This window comes from Triticum aestivum, chromosome 5B (assembly GCF_018294505.1).
Source record: "Triticum aestivum cultivar Chinese Spring chromosome 5B, IWGSC CS RefSeq v2.1, whole genome shotgun sequence".
NCBI classification, from domain to species: domain Eukaryota; kingdom Viridiplantae; phylum Streptophyta; class Magnoliopsida; order Poales; family Poaceae; genus Triticum; species Triticum aestivum.
In genome coordinates, this window is record NC_057807.1 from 410,322,531 (window position 1) to 410,330,854 (window position 8,324).

The window sequence follows — 8,324 nt, forward strand, 5'->3', positions numbered from 1 at the left end:
TCCATTTCGTCCATTTTGCGGTACGCCACACCCCTCCCGATCAACAGGACCCCCGTTTCGACCGTAGGAGGTCCGTTTCGTCCGTTTTGCGGTATGCCACACCCCTCCGGATCAACAGGACCCCCATTTCAACCGTAGGAGGTCCGTTTCCTCTGTTTTGCGGTACGCCACACCCCTCCCGATGAACAGGATCCTGTTTCGAACATGGTTGGTCGAACACAAGGCTGTTTCCTCCGTTCTGCGGTATGCTAGGCCTCGTTTCCATCGCCTGTTCCGTCCAAGCCCTCCTGATGAACATGACCACGCATTCCGTTCCGACCCAGCCGGTTGGCTCCCACGCGTTCCATTGCCTCCCGATGAACATGACACATTCCGTTGCCTCCCCATGAACACGACGCATTCCGTTGCCTCCCCATGAACACGACGATGACGCTGTTTCTCCGTTCCGACCCAGCCATGTACACGAGCCCTGGCCGTACGTATGCGCGAGTAGGCATTCGAGACCCCGCCCGTATGTACACATACGTGGTCGTATTTTCTTTCTTGCACCCTGGCTGCTGTACGTACGTGTACATGCTACATGCACGCCTCTACTACGACACGTGCGCGCCTCTACATCGACTAGTATATATGTGCGTACACGTTCGCGACCAGAATGACAACACTACGTACGCTTAGACCAGGTGGGTCCCGACTGTCAGGCACTTCCTTGCATCCGAAGATGTAGCTGGTGGGTCCCAGCAGTCATGGGGGTGAATTGTTTTTTTTTGCCCGGACGCACTTCCTTGCGTGTGAAGATGTAGCTGGTGGGTCCCAGCAGTCAGGGGGGCGAATCGTTTTTTTTGCCCAGACGCACTTCCTTGCGTGCGAAGATGTAGCTGGTGGGTCCCAGCAGTCAGGGGGCGAATCGATTTTTTTGCCCGGACGCACTTCCTTGCATGCGAAGATGTAGCTGGTGGGTCCCAGCAGTCAGGCGGAAACATTTTTTTCACGAAATACAGTGGCCCGTCCGGTGGGTCCCAGTTGTCAGGTGAAGGAATCATTATTTTCCGCGTAATAAGGAGGCACTTCCTTGCTGCGGCCGTGGACCCAGCTGTCAGCCTCTCCACGTACAGTCCACGTCCGATGGAAGTCATTCCTTGACCATGTTGACCAGGCCGTGCCGAGAGCACCACGGCGGTGGACGACAACGAGGCCTAGGAAGGGGACGACGCGGAGCCAGGGAAGATGCGGCAGCGGAAGCCCGCGCGGAGAGGAGTACGAGGGTCCACTAGTTTGGCTGTGGTGTGAGGCTGCTGTCGCTGCAGGGGCTGGCCAGCGGTGGGAATAGTAGGAGGCGGTGAGGCCTCCGTGGCAGCATAGCCGGCCACGGGAGGCAGGAGCATGCGGCACGACCGGCGCTGCTTTGGGCGGCTGGAGCAAGAAGACCAGAGGTTCAAGAAGCACTACAACCATTGGATGGACATCGTACGGTCACTGGAGCTAGAATCATTCATATTGAAGAAGAAGCATGGCCGTTGGATTATCATCCAATGGTCACTGCTGCTAGAATTGTTTGTGGACTAAGTTAACAAAGCCAAAGTACACGTCAACCTAGTAGACCCACAAGTCAGCCTCCAAATCTGTCCCAAAGAGCATACAGCCCGAAATTTCTAGCCAGATTCAAATTACTTTTAAATCTAAATATACCTTAATTTAAATTTGATGAAATTTTACCCGCACAAAAACAATGAAATTTAAAATATCAAAATCCGAAAGAAAACAGTATTTTGGAACTAATTGCATGTTTGCTGTATTTTTTCATTTTACAGCCCATTTATTATTACTTATAGCCCATTTCTTACTACTTATAGCCCATTTCTTATTACTTATAGCCCATTTTCTGGGCAAAATGCATCCCTCCTTGTCTTGAAAGATTTCCGGCCCAGCAGGGTGTAGAAAAGCAAGCAAGCCTATGTTGGTTATTCTGTAAAAAACAAAATAGCTGGCTAGCCATTTTTCAGAATGAAAAAAAACAAACTGGGCTGGTCATGTGCTAAACATATGAAATAAAAGCTTGGGCTAGACGGGCCATGGGTCCCGCACAACCCAGTTGATACCCTTCTCCGTCCCAAAAAAACAAAATTACTGCGCGCGCTACTAGGTCCCTACTGTCATCCTCACCATGTACAATCATCTCCTTATTCCTCTCGGTTGTTGACCATGTTGACAACACCGGAGGGTGGCACCGCGGCGAGCGAACCAAGGCGGAGGACGATGGTGAGGACTCGGACGGGAACGAACAGGAGCCGGGGAAGATCACAGCCATCCGTGGGAGGCGGGAGCAAGCGGTCCCGCCGGCGCTGGTTTGGCTTTGGCGGCTTGAGGAAGAAGAGACTGAAGAAACGCGACAGACGTTGAATGTCAATACAACAGTCAAGGTTGGCACAATCGTTTGTTGACTAAGCAGACACCAAGTAGCATACTTTTTTATATATAGGAAGAAAACTGCGAGGAAAATGCGATCATCTGTCGTCCTCCTCATAGGGAACGTTCACCACATAAGTGACTAGCACCCTTGGTTTTCAACCGAGAGGTCTTGGGTTCGAGTCCTAGGAACTCTCAATTTTGTCCTCCTTCCTTCCTCGAAAAAAAGGGAAAGAAAATCAAAGACTTGGGAAGGCGTACAGAACAAGCTAGTGTACCAGTAAAGAGACGTTGCCGAGTTTTAGAAAAAAGAGAGACGTGCTCCTGTAGCTGGTTCGAATCCAAACATAGACTATGACTATATATGGTGCTATGCTACTCTGCAAGTAATGAAACTGACATATCCAACGTTCGCTTCTCCTGTTCTCTACTTACTCTGCCTAGCATCAGAAGCTCTGGCCGCAGCAACCATGTCCACTAGCTGCTCGTCCACCTGCTCTTCAGTAGGCAACAACCATATATGCGTCAAGTCGCCACCCGTACCATCGCCTGTCGGTCTCATCACATCCCCGCCGGCACGCACACCGCAGCCGATTGCTCATCGCAACCCGCTGCCGTTTGTGTGGTGCCACTGCTACAAATCACGCAGAGTCATCCGTCGCGTCTCAACCACAACCCTCAACCCTGGTCGAGTCTTCTACAAATGCCTGAATCATGGGGTAATAATATGTTTAAGTGTTGTTCTGCTGCTTTCAGTTGCTGATTTTTTAATAGTTTGGTTGATGACCTTCCAATTTGATTCGTGCAGAAAAGGGAAGATTCGTGTGATTTGTATTTCTAGGAAGTTGCTGATGTGGGGGAATGCAACTATGCTGATTATTTGGTTAGCTGAGGAATCCCAATACCAGCAGGTTGGGGTGTTGGACAAGTAACTGAAGGAATGTCAGAAGAGGAAGATGCAAAGGAGAAGGTTAAAGATGCAGTTCCTCTGATCATGGCCAAGCAACAGCTGCTGAACGGCCTTGACAGCAATGAGGAGATGAAAGAGCTTGTGAAGATAATGGGAAAAATCGATGTGCTTTGTAGGATGATTGTCTCTTTATTTGCAGTGTATGTAGCACTCGTGATGTATTCAGTGGCTACGACATGAGCACTTTGCTGAAACTAGTAATGAATTAAACCTGTGGCGCAGGCTGGGCGTAGTGTTGTGAACATCTAATGATTTCTATTAATGGAAATCAGGGGGTATCCCCTTTTGCTCATAAATAAATAAATAGCAGAGGCCCTGTCGGGTCAGCTTTGTTCTCATTCGAAGACGTCGAGCAAATTGTAGTCCAACAGCAAACTATGTCATCAAATTCAAGTTTCACAGCCAAATATGAGTACAACTAAACAACAATGTCATCATGTTTTAGTTGTCATACAGTCACAAAACACAAATCAACAAACATAACAAGTGATGTTCTCACACCAAAATACTAAACAACATGTTCATCAGGTTTCAGTTGTCATAGCAAACACAAATTCACATAGTAGATAAAAAAACATCTTCTGACAGGCAAATACGACAAAAGCAATGTAATCATCATCCGCAGCAGCAGCGTCAACATCTTTGCCATGTGTATCAGTCTGAATCGTAATTCCCCATGGTGTCATCTTCTTCGTCCTCAACATCCTCGAACATTGGCTTCTTCTTGATCAACTCTTGTATGTCCACAACACGATAGGCAATCTTTTCGCCGGCGTTATTGACGTGATGGTTCTCAAAGATATTAGGAACATCTGTGTTATCTTGTACATCAGGAGCAGTGTAAGAATCATCATGTTGTGCAACTTCATTAAACGAATTCCTCTGCTCAAACCTTTGCAATACTCTCCAGTCATCGCTACGTGCAAATGTGTCTTCCAAGAAAAATATCTGTGTTACTTGATTTGCCAAAATAAAAGGCTTGTTGATCTGGTACGCCGCCTTGACATTGATGGATTTGAAATAATCATCATCTCTGGGTTTTGCGATCCTGGAAAACAGGTTATACCAACGACAGCATAATAGAACCACACACCGATGATCCTCGAAACTGGAGATATACTGCAACTAAAAATTGTGTGTTATGTTAGCATATATTTCAGTTGTCTCTTTGTCATACGTATCCGTGCTCATGATGGCACTGTTTTGTGTCTTCCTGCCTTCGTCTCGTGCAAGGGTGTTGTAGCGCACATCTCCAACAACGCAAGATTCATAATGTCTTACCTGAGTATCAGGACCCATTGCTAGTGAGTAAAGGGCATCATCAACTGCCTGCCCATCCTCATGCATCTTCTTAACCTATGGTTAGAAAATAGACAAGATGATCATCTTATGTACTCAATATATTAAAAAAAAACAATAGTGCACTTCAAAAGCTTACATGGTTCTTGAACCATTTCGCAAAATCCCGCCATAACCAGTTTGTCAATGTTTCTTGGATTCTGCGGCAGTAACTCCTCTTTGTAGATGATGCACAACATAGTGATCACGTCAAACATCTAAATATATAAGAATGTGCTGCAAGTTTAGTAGATTATGATGTATAAACTGCAGTACTGCACTTACTTGATATAAGGTAGTATCTCAGGACAGTTATTCAACACATACCAAACCATTCTATCCAAATCTTTAGGTTTGTCCTCTTGTCGACTCTTCCCTGTAACTGGAACAGAATAATCAAAAACATTGAGCCCGGGATTGTCTTCACCCACCTCTTTGCTAAGCTGATCAACTGTTTCAATGTATTTTGAGCAGAATGTCAACACTTCTGTAGCAATGTAGGCCTCTGCAATGGAACCCTCGGGTCTAGCTCTATTCCTAACATAGCCCTTGAAAGTGCCTAGCCGCCTTTCAATAGGGTACATCCAACCATATTGTACTGGACCTCTAAGTAGTGCCTCATCAGGTAGATGAACAGCGAAATGCACCATCACATCAAAGAAGGCTGGAGGATATATCTTCTCAAGGTCGCATAGGATAGTTGGTATCTTGTCTCTAAGACGCTCCAAAGCATCTATCCTGATATTTCTACTGCAGAGTTTCCTGAAGAATTGTCCTAACTCTGCAACTGCTCTGTATAAGTCAGGGCGGCCCAATCATCTAAGGACAACAGGTAAAACCCTTTGAAGTAGGACATGGCAGTCATGAGTTTTCAACCCTTGTACCTTGTTTCCATCTGCACTGACTCTCCTTTCAGGGTTGGAAGCAAATCCATGTGGGAATCTCACACATGACAGGACCTCGCAGAATTCTTTTCTTTTTACCTTGTCCAAGACATACACAGCTGGTGCCATATCCCGTGGTTTACCTTCGTCTTGCACCTGCAAATCCTTTCTGATACCCAGGTATGTCAAATCAATCCTAGATTTTAAGGTATCTTTCGTCTTGCCTTCAATATTAAGAAGTGTGCCAATAATGCTGTCACATATATTTTTCTCGATGTGCATCACATCAAGATTATGCCGCAGATCCAAATCTTTCCAATACTCCAAGTCCCACAAAGTGGACCTATGGGTAAACAATAATCTCTCTTCTGCCCTGACACGCTTCCTTTTCCCGCTACCATTACCAAGATGGTTTCCTGGTGTAATATGCCTGACCTTCTCTAATTCCACTTGCAACTCATTGGCGGTGAGCCTCTTTGGCGCATCATGGTTTTCATGCTTTGCATTGAACACATGTATTTGGTATTTTCTAGGATGCGTCTTGTCCTTGGCAAGGAAATGGGGGTGTCCAATGTAACAGATCTTGCTAAGTATTGCGTATGACAGCGGATTCCTATCACAGCGAACAATTGCATTGTAACCATGTGTCGTTCGCCCTGACATAGTGCCCAAAGGCGGATAATCATGGATGCACCAAATTATAACAACACACAGAAAGAAATCAGCTCGTGGCCTGCTATATAGGTCTCGAGTGAGAACACCCTTCCATAGTTGTTGAAGTTCCTCCACAAGAGGCTCCATGAACAAATCAAAATCCTTTCAAGGACTTTTTGGACCTGGGATGAGCAAGGCCATCACGTAGTTTGATTCTTTGGTGCATACATTTGGAGGCATGTTGTAAGGGATAACAAGCACTGGCCACATGCTATATGTGGCGCTCTGGTGGCCAAATGGGTTAAATCCATCTGAAGCTAAGCAAAGTCTAACGTTTCTTGGGTCAGCAACAAACTTTTTGTGTTTATCATTGAAGCTTTTCCACTCACTACCATGAGATGGATGGCTCATTACATCCTGATCTCTGTACTCTTGGTTCCTAGAATGCCACAGTACATCATCTCTTGTTTAAGCATCATGAAACAACCTCTGCAATCTTGGTGTAATTGGAAAATGTCTTAGAACATTATGAGGAATCCTCTTCACAACATCGCCATCTTTCCATCTTGATGATTTGCATTTTGGGCATTCACTTAAGTTGGCATAATCCTTCCGGAATAGAACACAATTATTCTTACAAACATGGAGCATATCATATCCAATTCCAACTGCACGAAGGAAATTCTTCATTTTACTGTAGGTGTGTGGCAGCTTAGACGCGTCTGGGAAAGATTTGCGGAAAGCAGCCAACATCACGTCGAATGATTTGTTGGTCATCCGCTCAGATGTCTTCTCCTGAAGAAAGGTGACCATAGCTGAGGATACTGACAGCTTATTTCCTGGGGTGACAGCAACGTTGCATTGTTCCAACATGTAGGCCCACCGTTTTTCTTCTGCAGGTGAAAGTTCATGGAATGCATGAGCATTTCATAGCATTGTTTCAATGTTGGTCAAACTCACTGGCTCCGCCACCACCACCTCCTCCTCCTCTTCCACCTGAGCATCAGGCAGATCAAGATGGTGATCTGCTACTTCCACGTAGTCAATAACATTGACGTTCACAGCTTCACCATGATGAACCCACCTAGTATATGTGACCGACATCCCATACAAGTGTACATGATTTTGCACAGTTGACTGGGGTCTTGTAACTGAATTCATACAACTGCTACATGGGCAGAGCACATCTGATTTCAGACGACCGTACTCAGCCCCAATAAAGTTCATGAAGTTTTCAACCCCCTGGACATATGCAACGGAGAATCTTCGAGCAGAAGTTATCCAAGTCATGTCCATCTGTTAGACATACAAATTAGTTCTTCTACTATATATTACAGGAAAAACATATATGCTTTTTTATGAAGTCCAGAAAAAAATACCTAAGTTGATGTCTAAAGCTATGGCAAGATATTTGGACGAGCATATCTAAGTAATGAAATATATGTAAAGCTAATCCAGCAAACAGATTTGAGTGCTAAATTATGGTAGGCTGTTTCAGCAGTCAATGAGGTCGAGCACACAGCCATCAAACTATCGAAGGCCATCGCAGCAACAAAGATCGAGTATAAAATGGTGTAGAGCTATTTCACCTAACAGATTGGCTACTATACCATGGCAATCTACGTCACAATAAATATATGGCAGGATATTTTAGCAACTAATTGTCCTTGGCATGCCATCTCAGCTAAGTAGATTAAGTGCAGAACAAGGCAAGGAAGCTTCTTAAGCCGAGCATATTGACAGTAAACTACTTCGACAAACAGTGAGATTAACAACGTCTATCAGCTAACATTCATCGCTACACCGACATGAATGGGGCCTCAGTCTAGAATGCGCGTACCGTGGGAGAAGCTGACCGCCGTGCATCTCCACACGAACGTCGCCGGCGGTGGTGGCGCTGACCGCCGTGCGCCTCCACAAGAACATAGATAGAGGTGGCGGCGCGGCTAGAGGACGGCAGTCTACGAGAGCGTACTGTTGGAGCGAGAGGATCGCCGTGCATCCCCTCGACGAACCGCGGCGCCGACGTATCGGCGCGGCGGGGAGGGCGGCTTTGGCGGAGCGAATGGAGT